The following is a 14208-nucleotide window of genomic DNA, read 5'->3' on the forward strand; positions in this document are numbered from 1 at the left end:
CCCATTCACCCGATCGAAATCACCCTGAGGACACCATTAAATCCTAAGCCCCATTCACCCTGAGCCACAATCACCCTGAGCCCCATTCACCCTGAGCCCCATTCACCCTGAGCCCCATTCACCCCGAGTCCCATTCACCCTGAGCCCCATTCACCCTGAGCCCCATTCACCCTGAGCCCCATTCACCCTGAGCCCCATTCACCCTGAGCCCCCATTCACCCTGAGCACCAATCACCCTGAACCCCAATCACCCTGAGCCCCATTCACCCTGAGCCCCCCATTCACCCTGAGCCCCATTCGCCCTGAGCTCCATTCACCCTGTACCAAAATCACCCTGAGCCCCATTCACCCTGAGCCCCATTCACCCTGAGCCCCATTCCCCCTGAGCCCAATACCCCGAGCCCCATTCACCCTGAGCCCCATTCACCCTGAGTCCCATTCACCCTGAGTCCCATTCACCCTGAGCCCCATTCACCCTGAGCCCCAATCACCCTGAGCCCCATTCACCCTGAACCCCAATCACCCTGAGCCCCATTCACCCTGAGCCCCATTCACCCTGAGCCCCAATCACCCTGAATCAAAATCACCCTGAGCCCCATTCACCCTGAGCCCCATTCACCCCAAGTCCCATTCACCTGATTGACCATGAACTGGATTTGTTGTGAGCTTGGTGTGAATCTACCCTCCGTGTTTCGATAATAGCAGCTTTGGAGACATCTCATGCCTTAAATCATTCAAACATTATCGATAGTTGAAGGCTCCTGCACAGCCAGAGGGTATTTCATACAGCCAGCATTTATTAGAAAATGACTGGCACGCTATAATTTTCAGCTATGTACGAGTTGTATGAGGCTATGCCGATGCTAAATTGTCCCTATTCTTTCTTTATCTGTGCCTGTGCCACTTTTATGTGACTTTATAAGTATGAGCCACAAAACATTGAACCTCTGTTTTACTGGAACATAAAATGTATTGACTGCTCACAGGCTAAGAAGGAACTTTTTGTTACTGTGTTTTATTGATTCCTGTTTATATTATATATTGAGTGGATGTCTGGCAGTGATTACAAAGCAGTTATCTGACTGGAACATTCAAGTGATACTAGACTGAGCAGCACAAAGCTTCCACCTGGACACAGAGATGAAATTACAACATACCCAATAAATTATTGCTGCCCTGAACTGTTGCTTAACTGTTCATATGACATTCCTTGCTGTGTTATTTAATAGTCAGCCCTCTCTCAGTCGGAGGATTCCTACCTCTTTGCCAAGCCCACTTCAGAGTCTTGAAAATATTCTCCACTCCCACTCCAACATGGCACTGAGGGAGTGCGATCCCATCTGAGGTGCTGTCTTTCTGGTAAGATGTGTGAAAGAGGCCAGCTGACTGCTCAGCGGGAAGCAAAATTCCTAGCTTCTATTTAAAGGGAAAAAAAGTTCTCCTGGCGTTAGCGCTAATTCTTCAGGCTTGAGTTCATGCTCAACCAGGGGCTGGTTTAGCACAGTGGGCTAAACAGCTGGCTTGTAATGTAGAACAAGTGGAAGTAGTTGAGTAGGAAACATTAGGGACCTTCAAGCGGCTATTGGATGGGTACATGGATTATGGTAGAATGATGGGGTGTAGATTAATTTGTTCTTAATCTAGATGTGGAGATGCCGGCGTTGGACTGGGGTGAGCACAGTAAGAAGTCTTACAACACCAGGTTAAAGTCCAACAGGTTTGTTTCAAACACGAGCTTTCGGAGCACGGCTCCTTCTTCAGGTGAAGAAGGAGCCGTGCTCCGAAAGCTCGTGTTTGAAACAAACCTGTTGGACTTTAACCTGGTGTTGTAAGACTTCTTACTGTTCTTAATCTAGGACAAACGTTCGGCACAATATCGTGGGTCGAAGAGCCTGTTCTGTGCTGTATTTTTCTATGTTCTATGTTCTAAGAAGACCAGCAGCGCGGGTTCAATTCCCGAACCAACCTCCCCGAATAGGTGCCGGAATGTGGCGATTAGGGGCATTTCACAGTAACTTCATTGAAGTCTACTTGTGACAATAAGCGATTATTATTATCCCCTCAACCAAGATCAGGAGAAACAGATTGGGGGCAATTTATCCAACACCATGCCCCCACCTCCCCAATGGAGAGGTCAATGGGAATTCAATTTGCAAAATGGTATACCTAACCCCAGCCCGTCACCAAGCTATTTATGTCTCGGAGGTTCTGAGGTTGAATAAGTAATCCATTCTATAGAACTGTATTGACAATTGTAATATTTACATCAGTCCATTGCCTCAGACATTGACATTTTTAACTTAACAACGACAGGTATGGATTCCTCATAGCTTCAGTAATTAAAAGAAGATGGGAGTTGATGGTTGGAAAAAGGTTATCATAGATATCATAGAAGTTACAGTGCAGAAGGAGGCCATTCAGCCCATCGAGTCTGCACCGGCTCTTGGAAAGAGCACCCTACCCAAGGTCAACACCTCCACCGTATCCCCATAACCCAGTAACCCCACCCAACACTAAGGGCAATTTTGGACATGAAGGGCAATTTATCATGGCCAATCCACCTAACCTGCACATCTTTGGACTTCTTCAGCACTGATAACAGATTATCCCACCCCATTCACCACTTGTCCAGTCCCCACACCTCTCCAAACAATCCTGATGAAACCTCTGGCTTCCAAATGATTGGCTAAATTCCCACAACCCAAGCCCACCCGACACGTATCATTAGTCACTTACAGCACATCAGGTTACCTTACCCGCCAACTAGCATTCAATTTGTTGGGCCTAAAACGGAGGAAACAAAGTAACCTTTGAAGAAAATCATCCTCTGAAGAAATTCCAATGAAGAGAAAATGACGGAGACTGGGAGAGCACAGGAAATCCCGGAAGACATTCTGTTAAGTGATTTGGACATTCTGAATTCTCCCTCTGTGTATCGAACAGACGCCAGAGTGTGGCGACTCAGGGATTTTCACAATAACCTTATTGCAGTGTTGATCTGGGCCTACCTGTGACACTAATAAAGATTATTATTATGACTATATTGAGTTTGCATGGTCTCCTCACGTCTGCGTGGTTTTGTTCTGAAGTCACAAAGATGTGCAGGTTAGGTAAATTGGCTGTGCTAAATTGCCCCTTAGTGGCTAAAGGTTAGGTGGGATTGTGGGTAGATGGGGGATTGGACCTGGATAGGGTGCTCTTTCAGGGGGTTAGTGCAGACTTATTGGGATGAATGGCCTCCTTCTGCACTGTAGGGAATCTCTGATTGCATGACTGAGAATCCATCAGTAAGTCCACGATCAGAACTCAATCCTTTCCCATGGAGAACAAACTAAATCAAGATCACCAATTCCAACACAACACAATTACCATCATTCTTTATCTGCAGTAAATGTAAACACTTCAAACCTGGGAAATAAACAACAATTGTAAACATTTCAAACTACAGTAGTCCCCCGTTATACCGCGCCCCGCAATACGTTTGCGATATACGACCCGATTAGCCGCGATAAATAGCCGCGATGATTTGTAATTGAAGCCTTTCCGGACATCCTCAAGGACTACATGGTGCAAGAGGAGCTGACCCCAGAGCAACTCTACAATGCAGATGAGTCAGGGCTCTACTGGAAGATGCTGCCGGACAAGACCCTAGCTGTCAAGGATGATGCCCACAAGACTCTGGGGTTCAAGCAAGCCAAGAACAGGCTCACCATCCTGTTTGCCAGCAATGCCACAGGAACACACAAGCTGAAGCCATTGATTGTGGGCAAATTCAAGTCTCCTAGATGCTTTCACCACATCAACATGGAGAACCTACCCATCACCTACTGGAACTCTGGCAAAGCCTGGATGACAGCTACCCTATTTGAGGAGTGGTTCTTCAAGTACTTTGTACTCAGTGTCAGGGACCACCTTAGTGCCCGCAACTTACCGCAGAAGGTCACACTCCTACTGGACAACTACAAAAAGGAACTGATCCTGGAAATGATAGACTCTCCTCTCACTGTCCCAGATTACCTGAAAGCCATCACCATCAAGGATGCCTGTTATCTGGCAGGGAAGGCCTGGGGAGCTGTGACGGAGAAGACCATCGCCAACTGCTGGAACAAGGCCCTAGGAGCAGCACTCCCACAACCCCAACATGATCCAGAAGAAGAGGACTTCCTAGGCTTTACTGAAGCAGAGACCAGGGCAGCTGAGGAGAGGCTAGAGGACCACCTGGATGAGAACCTAACACTCCGCGATTGGGTGAACAGGTGGTCAGCAGCAGAGGACGACATGGCACCCACAGAAACATTCACAGAGGAGGAGATCATCGACCAGGTCGTCCAAGAGGAGGCAGAAGAAGAGGCAGAAGAAGAACCCCAGCCCACAGTTGCAGCAAAGAGCCACTCGGATGCCATCACCCACCTGAAGTGGCTCATAGAATACACAGAGCAACAGGACTTCGACCCCTACATACTACATCTGAAGAACCTCCAGAGGCAAGCACAAGTCAAGATGAGGAAGGGGATGTGCCAGAAGAAACTCACAGACTTTTTCATGTGATTTAAATGATTTTTAAAAATATGCTTGTAAGTGCTATTTTATGTATTATTGTATATATTTTTGAGTGTTATTTTTTAATAAATTTAAAACTTGAAAGAACTTTGATGTTTTTTATTTAAAACGCCCTTCCATTCTTACATTGTAAGGCTATTACATCCACAATACCTGAAACTACCCTGATAGGTTCACTTGTAATTATTCTTTCCCGCAGCAGAACATTATCTGGCCATGTGTTGCTCTTTCAAAATTTTCGTAGGCTATCCGCGGCTCGGATGCAACGCGGGTGGCTGTCTTGGACCCCAACACCCGCGGTATAACGGGGGACTACTGTATTCAGCATGGTGCTATTCACCCCTTGTGGCTAAATAGTCTTGCCTAATTCCTCTGCTTCTATGAAGTGAAAACCAAATAACAGCAATACATTGATGGCTGCTGAGAATCAAAAGAGCATGGTCCAGATGCCCTCCTGTATACCCTTGAGATATTGTGGGTATGTTACCCTGCCTTGCTCCCCTCTCCCCACATCCCCAACCACCAGTCACGAGACTGCACCTTTCAGTCTGGACGTGAGCAGTGCTGGCTGCCACAGGCAACATTGGGAGGAATGGTGGGGCAGCGGAGGAGAGAACAGGAATGCTGCTTCCTGTAGAGAGGCTGGTAGGATCCTGTTCCCTGGTTCCCATGCCAATTCCTTGGGACACTGGTTCAATCAGCCCATGATCTTCTGCAGGACAGGACTCTGGACTGTTGAGAAACTCTGCAATTTCCCTGAATGGAGGATGCTAGGCATGCAATGGGAGTTAATTTGCATCCAACAGTGCTAACTGCGGTCACAGTTTCCAGATGTTGACAGGAAAACAGGGGTCAGCTCAGTGGAGTACAGCTTTGACAGGGTACTGACCTTTAGGATTTGCTGAATGAGCGAGTTCTTTGCAATGAAGGAAGAGGTGGTTTTACAAGACGTGGAGGGGTACAAGAGAGCGAGTCGGAAATAGCAAGACCTGAGAGCTAAAGTCCACACATAATAATTACAGTAAGAAGTCTTACAACACCAGGTTAAAGTCCAACAGGTTTGTTTCAAACACGAGCTTTCGGAGCACGGCTCCTTCTTCAGGTGAATGGAAAGGCTTGTTCCATAAATGTTTATATAGACACAGTCAGAGATGCCCCGGAATGCGAGCACCTGCAGGCAATCAAATCATCAAAGATGCAGAGAGAGAGGTAACTCCAGGTTAAAGAGGTGTGAATTGTCCCAAGCCAGTTCAGTCGGTAGGCCTCTGCAAGTCCAGGCTTGTTGGTGGGGGCCGAATGTAATGCGACATGAATCCCAGATCCCGGTTGAGTCCGCATTCATGCGTGCGGAACTTAGCTATAAGTTTTTGCTCAGCAATTTTGCGTTGTCGCGTCTCCTGAAGGCCTCCTTGTAGAATGCTGACCCGGAGATCAGAGGCTGAATGTCCTCAGCGAGGTGCTGAGGTGACCGTCCTTGATGGAGACGAGTGTGTCCAAGAATGGAACTGAATTTGGAGAATAGTCCATGGTGAGTTTGATGGTGGGATGGAACTTATTGATGTCATCGTGTAGTCGTTTCAGTGATGTCTCGCCGTGGGTCCAAAGGAAAAAAATGTCATCGATGCATCTGGTGTATAGCATCGGTTGAAAGTCCTGTGTGGTGAGGAAGTCCTGTTCAAACTTGTGCATGAAGATGTTGGCATATTGAGGTGCAAATTTGGTCCCCATGGCTGTTCCGTGCGTCTTGGACACACTCGTCTCCATCAAGGACGGTCACCTCAGCACCTCGCTTTACCGCAAGCCCACAGATAATCTCACGATGCTCCACTTCTCCAGCTTTCACCCGAAACACATTAAAGAAGCCATCCCCTATGGACAAGCCCTCCGTATACACAGGATCTGCTCAGACAAGGAGGAGCGCAACAGACACCTACAGATGCTGAAAGATGCCCTCGTACAAACGGGATATGGCGCTCGACTCATTGATCGACAGTTCCACCGCGCCACAGCAAAAAACCGCACCGACCTCCTCAGAAGACAAACACGGGACACCACTGACAGAGTACCCTTCGTCGTCCAGTACTTTCCTGGGGCGGAGAAACTACGACATCTTCTTCGCAGCCTCCAACACATCATCAGCGAGGATGGACATCTTGCCAAGGTCATCCCCACACCCCCACTACTGGCCTTCAAACAACCGCGCAACCTCAAACAAACCATTGTTTGCAGCAAATTACCCAGCCTTCAGAACAGCAACCACAACACCACAAAACCCTGCCAGGGTAATCTCTGCAAGACATGCCAGATCATCGACATGGACACCACCATTACACGTGGAAACACCACCCACCAGGTACGCGGCGCATACTCGTGCAACTCGACCAATGTAGTCTACCTCATACGCTGCAGGAAAGGATGTCCCGAAGCGTGGTACATTGGCGAGACCATGCAGACACTGCGACAACGAATAAACGGGCATCGTGCGACTATCAACAGGCAGGACTGTTCCCTTCCAGTTGGGGAACACTTCAGCAGTCAAGGACATTCAGCCTCTGATCTCCGGGTCAGCATTCTACAAGGAGGCCTTCAGGAGACGCGACAACGCAAAATTGCTGAGCAAAAACTTATAGCTAAGTTCCGCACGCATGAATGCGGACTCAACCGGGATCTGGGATTCATGTCGCATTACATTCGGCCCCCACCAACAAGCCTGGACTTGCAGAGGCCTACCGACTGAACTGGCTTGGGACAATTCACACCTCTTTAACCTGGAGTTACCTCTCTCTCTGCATCTTTGATGATTTGATTGCCTGCAGGTGCTCGCATTCCGGGGCATCTCTGACTGTGTCTATATAAACATTTATGGAACAAGCCTTTCCATTCACCTGAAGAAGGAGCCGTGCTCCGAAAGCTCGTGTTTGAAACAAACCTGTTGGACTTTAACCTGGTGTTGTAAGACTTCTTACTGTGCTCACCCCAGTCCAACGCCGGCATCTCCACAACATAATAATTAGGTAAGGAAGTCGGTGATTGATTGGTGAATTTTATAGTTTCTTTCTCAGAACTGAGACAGTAGTTTCAATGAGTACAGGGAGATATAAACACAGTATTACGTTTATATTGGATGCATTGATTGTAATCGTCCAAAGATTCCTAGGTTCTGGAAGGTCCCAGCAGATTGGAAAATTGCAAATGTAACATTTCTATTCAAGAAAGGAGCGAAACAGAATGCATAGGTCAGTTAACCTAACATCTGTATTGGGAAAATGTTTTATTGGGAGGCACTGTAGCACCGTGGATAGCACTGTTGCTTCACAGCACCAGGGTCTAAAGTTCAATTCCAGGCTTGGGTCATTGTCTGTGTGGAGTCTGCACGTTCTCCCTGTGTCTGCATGGGTTTCCTCCGGGTGCTCCGGTTTCCCCCCACAAGTCCCCAAAGACGTGCTGTTAGATAATTTGGACATTCTGAATTCTCCCTCGGTATACCCGAACAGGCGCTGGATCATGGCCACTAGGGGCTTTTCACAGTAACTTAATTGCAGTGTTAATGTAAGCCTACTTGTGACAATAAAGATTATGATTATTAATATTATTATTAAGGAAATAGTCAAAATGCAATTGAACAGAGTCAACACGGTTTTATAAAAGGGAAATCATGGTCTGGATTCTCCGTAGGCCGGATCCCCTGTTTAACACGGAGGGTGGTTGAAGGAGAACCAGTCGACAATGCATTTGGACTTCCAAAACATGCCATATAAAAGATTATTCAATAAGATAAGGGTTCATGGTGTTGGAGGTAATTTATGTCAGCATAAACGGAGGACTGGCACACTAATAGGAAACAGCCATAATGGCTGGTGGAGTGGCAATTGATCAGATTACCACTCCATTCATAGTTCCTTACCTGGAAATCTGGTGCTATTATCTCATCCAACCTTCCAAGGCAGTCCAGGCAAGTTGTGTGTCGTTCAGTGGCTTCTCATTGCCTGCTATCCAGGGCTGCAGTGTTAAAAGTAAGGAAGATGCGCCCCCTTTTTTATGGTGCCAGCTGCCATAAAACGAGAGGTTGCAGATATAGGTTGAGAGTTGATAGATTTAGAACTGAGATGAGGAGGAACTACTTCTTGCAGAGGATGTGAATTTGTGGAACTCACTTCCCCATAGTCCGATGGAATCAGTCATTAAATAATTTCAAGCAGGAGATTTTTTTAAATGGGTTTACGGGATATGGGGAACAGGTGGGGAGGTGGATTTGAGACCACAAAGAAATTAGCCATGATCTGATTGAATGGCAGAACAGGCTCGAAGGGCTGAATTGCCTACTTATGCTCCTTTGTGTTCTGATAAAGCAGATACGTTTAAAGATCCACTGAGAAGACAATTAGAAGAAAAGTTGTAAGGTAAATGGAAAGGATTGGGATGTCTGCGGTAGAGTAGGTGAGGAGGATGTTGGAATGCCAGTAGGTGTTGGGCCAGGTGGACAGGGTGGACAGTAGCGTGGTGGATAGTGGGGAGTGGTCAGTTGGAAGACTCAATGAGAGGTCGGGTGGTTAGTGAGGGAGTGCCAGACATTGAGAGCAGCTGGGGAGCAGTTGGGGGCTAGGGGTGTAGTCAAGGGTTGGGGAGCGTAGACAGGGGTGAATGTAGTCGGGTAGTCCCACAGGAATTCAGAGTGTCCTGTGGGGAGGTCCCTTGGGTCTTTGGGTGATGGGGATGTACTAGGAGTGCGAGGTAGTCAGGGGATCCCATGGGGACTTGGATTCTCGTGGTGGGTCGGGTGTGAGGGGGGGGGGCTAGTGTCATTGTGAGGAGTAGTAGGTCCTGTGGCACGTGGGGTTACAAGGGAAGGGTGGGCATTGGAGTTCCATTGATGGAGACAAGGATCCAGGGTGGATCAGTGCCATAGCTACCCAGAACATAGAACATAAGTGCAGAAGGAGGCCGTTTGGCCCAGCGAGTCTGCACAGACCCACTTAAGCCCTCATTTTCACCCTATCCCCGTAACCCAATAACCCCTCCTAACCTTTTTGGTCACTAAGGGCAATTTATCATGGCAATCCACCTAATTTGCACGTCTTTGGACTGTGGGAGGAAACCAGAAGTGGTTAGAAGTGGTTTTAATTCTCCTAATCTTTTATGGGAAATTATACTTTAACATAGAGCTATCCATTTAAATGATATTGGATGGTTCCCAGTGCAGGGCAATTGCCCATCGAAAGTTTGAGCTTCCTGGAGAATCGTTGTGCAATACTTACTTGGCAATTTCCTGGGTGGGGGGGGGGGGGGGGGGGGGGTCGTCGGAAGTGGTAGCCGTCAGGCTCCGCAGTGAATATTTGGGCTACCCCCCCCCCCCCCCCGATACATTGCCCCAGAAGTTACAGGGCATTGATTTGAAAAACATGGTCATTTTGAGGTTAGTATCTGCAACACATGTACAGGTATCGGTACTGGAGTCTCAACTGTTTACAATCTATGCTGATAACTTTGGTGAAGAAACAGAGAGCATTGAAGCCAAAAATGCTAAGGAAGAGGCAAAGGCCAGGGTTTTCATTGCGGATTTCCCAACCTCACTAACTTGAATTAGCCACCTCCTCCCATTTGCCATTATATTTTGTCTCCGAGAGAAATGTGCTGTAAAGTTTGGGTCTGCTGCCTCCCTATGCCGGCTGAGACAGAATGAAGGAGTGCGACTGCTGAGCCCTGCTGCTTAGAAGGTCTGCCTCAGTTTATGCGCTCAGCTCATCACATCATTCTTATGCCCCCCTAACCCTCATCCTCCCCCTTTTCCCCCACCGGCCCTGTTAAAGGGATATAGGTAGGTCAAGTGTGATGAGTGTCGGAAGTTCAGATGTATTTTATGATACGTATTCTGGTGCAGTAATGTTAAAAGCCTGGGTTAGTGTGTGTATGACTTCTGCAATAATCATAGAATAGAATAATAGAATCTCTACAGTGCAGAAGGAGGCAAATGGGCCCATCACGTTTGCACCGACCATTTGAAAAACCATCCTGCACAGACCCAATCTCTGCCCTATTCCTGTACACCACCTAACCTTTGGACACTTAGGGGCAATCCACGTAACCTGCAAATCTTTGAACTGTGGGAGGAAACCAGACCACCCAGAGGAGACCCATGGAAACACGGAGACAAAGTGCAAACTCCACGCAGTCACCCGGGTCAGAATTAAACCCAGGTCCCTGGGACAACAGCATGTGAGGCAGTGCTAATAAGTCAGTGACTTATCTAAAATATATATATTACTCTTGAATCCACCAGGATGATAAAATGACCAATAGTCTTCTTGTTGAAAGATTAACTATTTAATGAGTAATAAAATAATTAACTGTGAGTCCATTTACTCAATACTAAATTAACAATAAAGAAATAAAGTACAGTACAGATAACTATACACTATTACAACAAACTAGTTCTAACGTCTCTCACTCTAGCTATTCTATGTATTGCTTATTCACTGTTCTGAATCATCCGCATCATCATATCTGACTTAGAAAAGACGGCAATCCAGTTCTTATAGTATCTGACTGTGAGACATCTAGTGTTGAAATGACTACTACATTTACATACATTGATCATGTGTATTGATATCTGAATATCACTACAATAACCACTGTGCCACTGTGCTGCCATAGTTTTTTTAAAATCCTGGTTTGCAAGGCAGCGAGGATTTTGGGGAGCCATAGATACAATTAAAGCTTTGTAAAAGTTTTGGTTAATGGAATTTTATTTATATTAAGAGGGTTCCCTACAGTAACAACCCTCTGAAAAAACACATTAAACAGGTTCCCATCTTATCACTGCAACTCCATAACCACAGTTAACTGGCACATCCCCAGACACTAAGAGACAACTTAGCATGGCCAATTCACCTAACCTGCACATCTTTGGACTGTGGGAGGAAGCTGGAGCACCGAGAGGAAGCCCTTGTAGACACGGAAGAGAAAGTACAAACTCCACACAAACACCCATGGCTGGAATTATAGCCAGGTCCCTGATGGTGTGAGGAAGCAGAGCTAACCACTGTGCCACCATGCCATCACTAATAGTAAGTAAGTAAAACATTTGTATAAAAAAACCTGTTTATTTATAGCCTGAGAAGAGATAAACATGTAATGGCAACAATGGAACTGCAAATCCAATTATTCCCCTAGGCACGTCCCACCCTTCACCCAGACGCACACAAAACAGACACTCAGAGGGGGAGGAAAGGATCAAAATAACAGGTATTAAAAAGGGCTGAATCCTTGCTGTTGAAACTGCGGTCTTTGTAGTCTGCGACCTTCCAAGGATGTGAAGTGCTACAATCATCAGTTGGTTTGGATCTTCTAATATTTGACTTCAATTAGAAAATGCAGTCTGGGGAGTCACTTTCATTTGAATAACGTCCACCAGACTGGCTCTCACGCTCACAAAGATAATATTAGAATCCTTCACCTCGAACAGCACCCTCTTCCTGCAGGTGGCACTGGACTGATCCTCCCACAGGTTGAACTACCTGCAGAGAGAAAGGTATTTGAATGCAGGTCATCATTGAGAAAAATCAGATTCATCTCCCAGCCTTTAATCCGAAGTTACCTTCACAGGCTGGCTGGAAGCATTTTAAATCACTGGGCAGAGAGCTGATAGAGTGAGCCCATACCTGCTGTGTACTGCTGCTTTCTAGGTCTTAAGCAGATACTGAAAGTCAATATTGAACCTGCCTGGGTTTTGCCAGAATCTTCTGAAAGGCTCTACCAATCCCAATCAAAAACATAAAATGTCACGGAATTGCAGACCAGGGGACTGGCTGCTAACCAAGCCCATCAAAATTACATCATGAGCTATGCCAAAGAGCACACTGCATGGCGGAGTGTGCCTGGGTCAGTTCAAATGGCATCTTGCAGTGGAATGGTGGTGGGGGGAGGTTCAGTTCAAAACCAGATGTCTGCAGTTTTAAAAGCAAGAACCAGCAAAAAGCAGCCAGCAGAACAGGGATTAAAAAGGACACAAGGGTTAGACACGGAGTTACAAGAGACACTGAAGTTCCAGGGGCAATGTCCGTGCTGCTTTCTTCTTGGATTTCAACTAGTTGAGGACAAAAAGTTTCCCATCCATCCTGTAGGCTATGTCCACTCCACTAGAAAGCTTGTTCTTGACAAGGAGAAGGGTGATGGCAATGAAGATGGAGAAAAGGGTGGGTGTGGTGACACAGCCCTGCTTGACTCCAGTCTTGACCTCTAAAGTTGCTGTCTTATTTCCATCGATGAGGGCTGTTGCCGACACCTTGTCCTGAGAAGTCAGAGGATGTTGATGAATTGCACTTGACAGCCGGCCGATCAGGTTCTTCCATAGCACTTCCCAATTGACTGAGTCAAAAACCATTGGTCCAATCGATGAAGGCCATGTAGAGTAGTTGATATTGCTCCTGCCATTTCTCTTGAATTTGTTGAGCAGTGAACATCATGTCCCACGGTTTGGTAGGAAGGCACACTGGTTTTCTGGAGGGATTTCTTCAGACACTGGGAGAAGGTGACAAGCGAGGATTCGGGCAATGATCTACCCGGCAATGGAGAGTGGGGATATTCCTCAGTAGTGCCAACAGTCCGCTTTGTCTCCTTTCTTGAAGGCGGTGGCGATGAAGCCGACAAGAATGTTTTCTCTGACCCAGGTATTCAGGGACAGCTGGTGGACATGACAGGTGATCTCTTCTCCAAGTTTGAAAATCGCCACTGGAATCCCATCAACTCTTACAGCTTTTCCAGTCTTCATTAGCTGGATTCTCTGACCCGCCGCACCCATTATCGCCGGCCGCCGGCAGCGAGATCCCCGGTCCCGGCAGCCGGCCAATGGTGTTTCCCATTGCTGGCACACCCACGCCGTTGGGAAATCCGCAGGCATGAGTGGGCTGCCGGCAAAACGGAGAATCCTGCCGACGGAGAATCCAGCCCCATGTGTTTAATGGTGGCTTTGACTTCATCCACGCTTGGTGGGAGTCCAAGATCACCTTTGATGGTGAGTTGAAGAATTTCCTTAAACTCGTCCTCATCTATGATTATATCATGGCTTAGAGGTTGTTTCATGTGTTCTCTCCATCGAAGGCTTATGTTTTCTCAGTCTTTCAAAAGGCTTCCATCCTTATTTTGCACCGGTTTGAGGTCTGGGTGTTGGATCCATATATTGTCTTGGTGACGCTGAAGAAAGTCTGGGTGTCATTCTTGTCGGTGAGGAGTTGCAGATCTTTAGCTTTCTCAGTCCACCATTAGTTCTTGATTTCCCTCGTCATTCTTTGTACCTCCACCTTTGCTGTTTGATGAATTCTCCTCTTTGCCTTGCTGGTTATGCCATTTTGTCAGGCACAGAGAGCTTTCTTCTTCTTGCAGATGAGGTCTAAGATGGTGTGGTCATTCTCACTGAATCAGTCTTGGTGTTTCCTGGTCATGTAGTTGATGCTTTCTTCACAGTTTGAGATGATGGCTGACTTCAGCTCTTCCCAGCTTTCCTCCACTCTATTAGGATGAACACTTAGGAGATTTTGGAAAATACATTTTTGGAGATCCGCTATCATGCTGGGTTCTCAAAGCCATTTGATGTTGATGTTTTGTCTGAGCTGTTTCTTCCTGTTTCACTGCTTCTGGTAGAGTTTGATGGAC

Source organism: Scyliorhinus canicula, chromosome 8 (genome assembly GCF_902713615.1).
Source record: "Scyliorhinus canicula chromosome 8, sScyCan1.1, whole genome shotgun sequence".
Classification (NCBI taxonomy): Eukaryota; Metazoa; Chordata; class Chondrichthyes; order Carcharhiniformes; family Scyliorhinidae; genus Scyliorhinus; species Scyliorhinus canicula.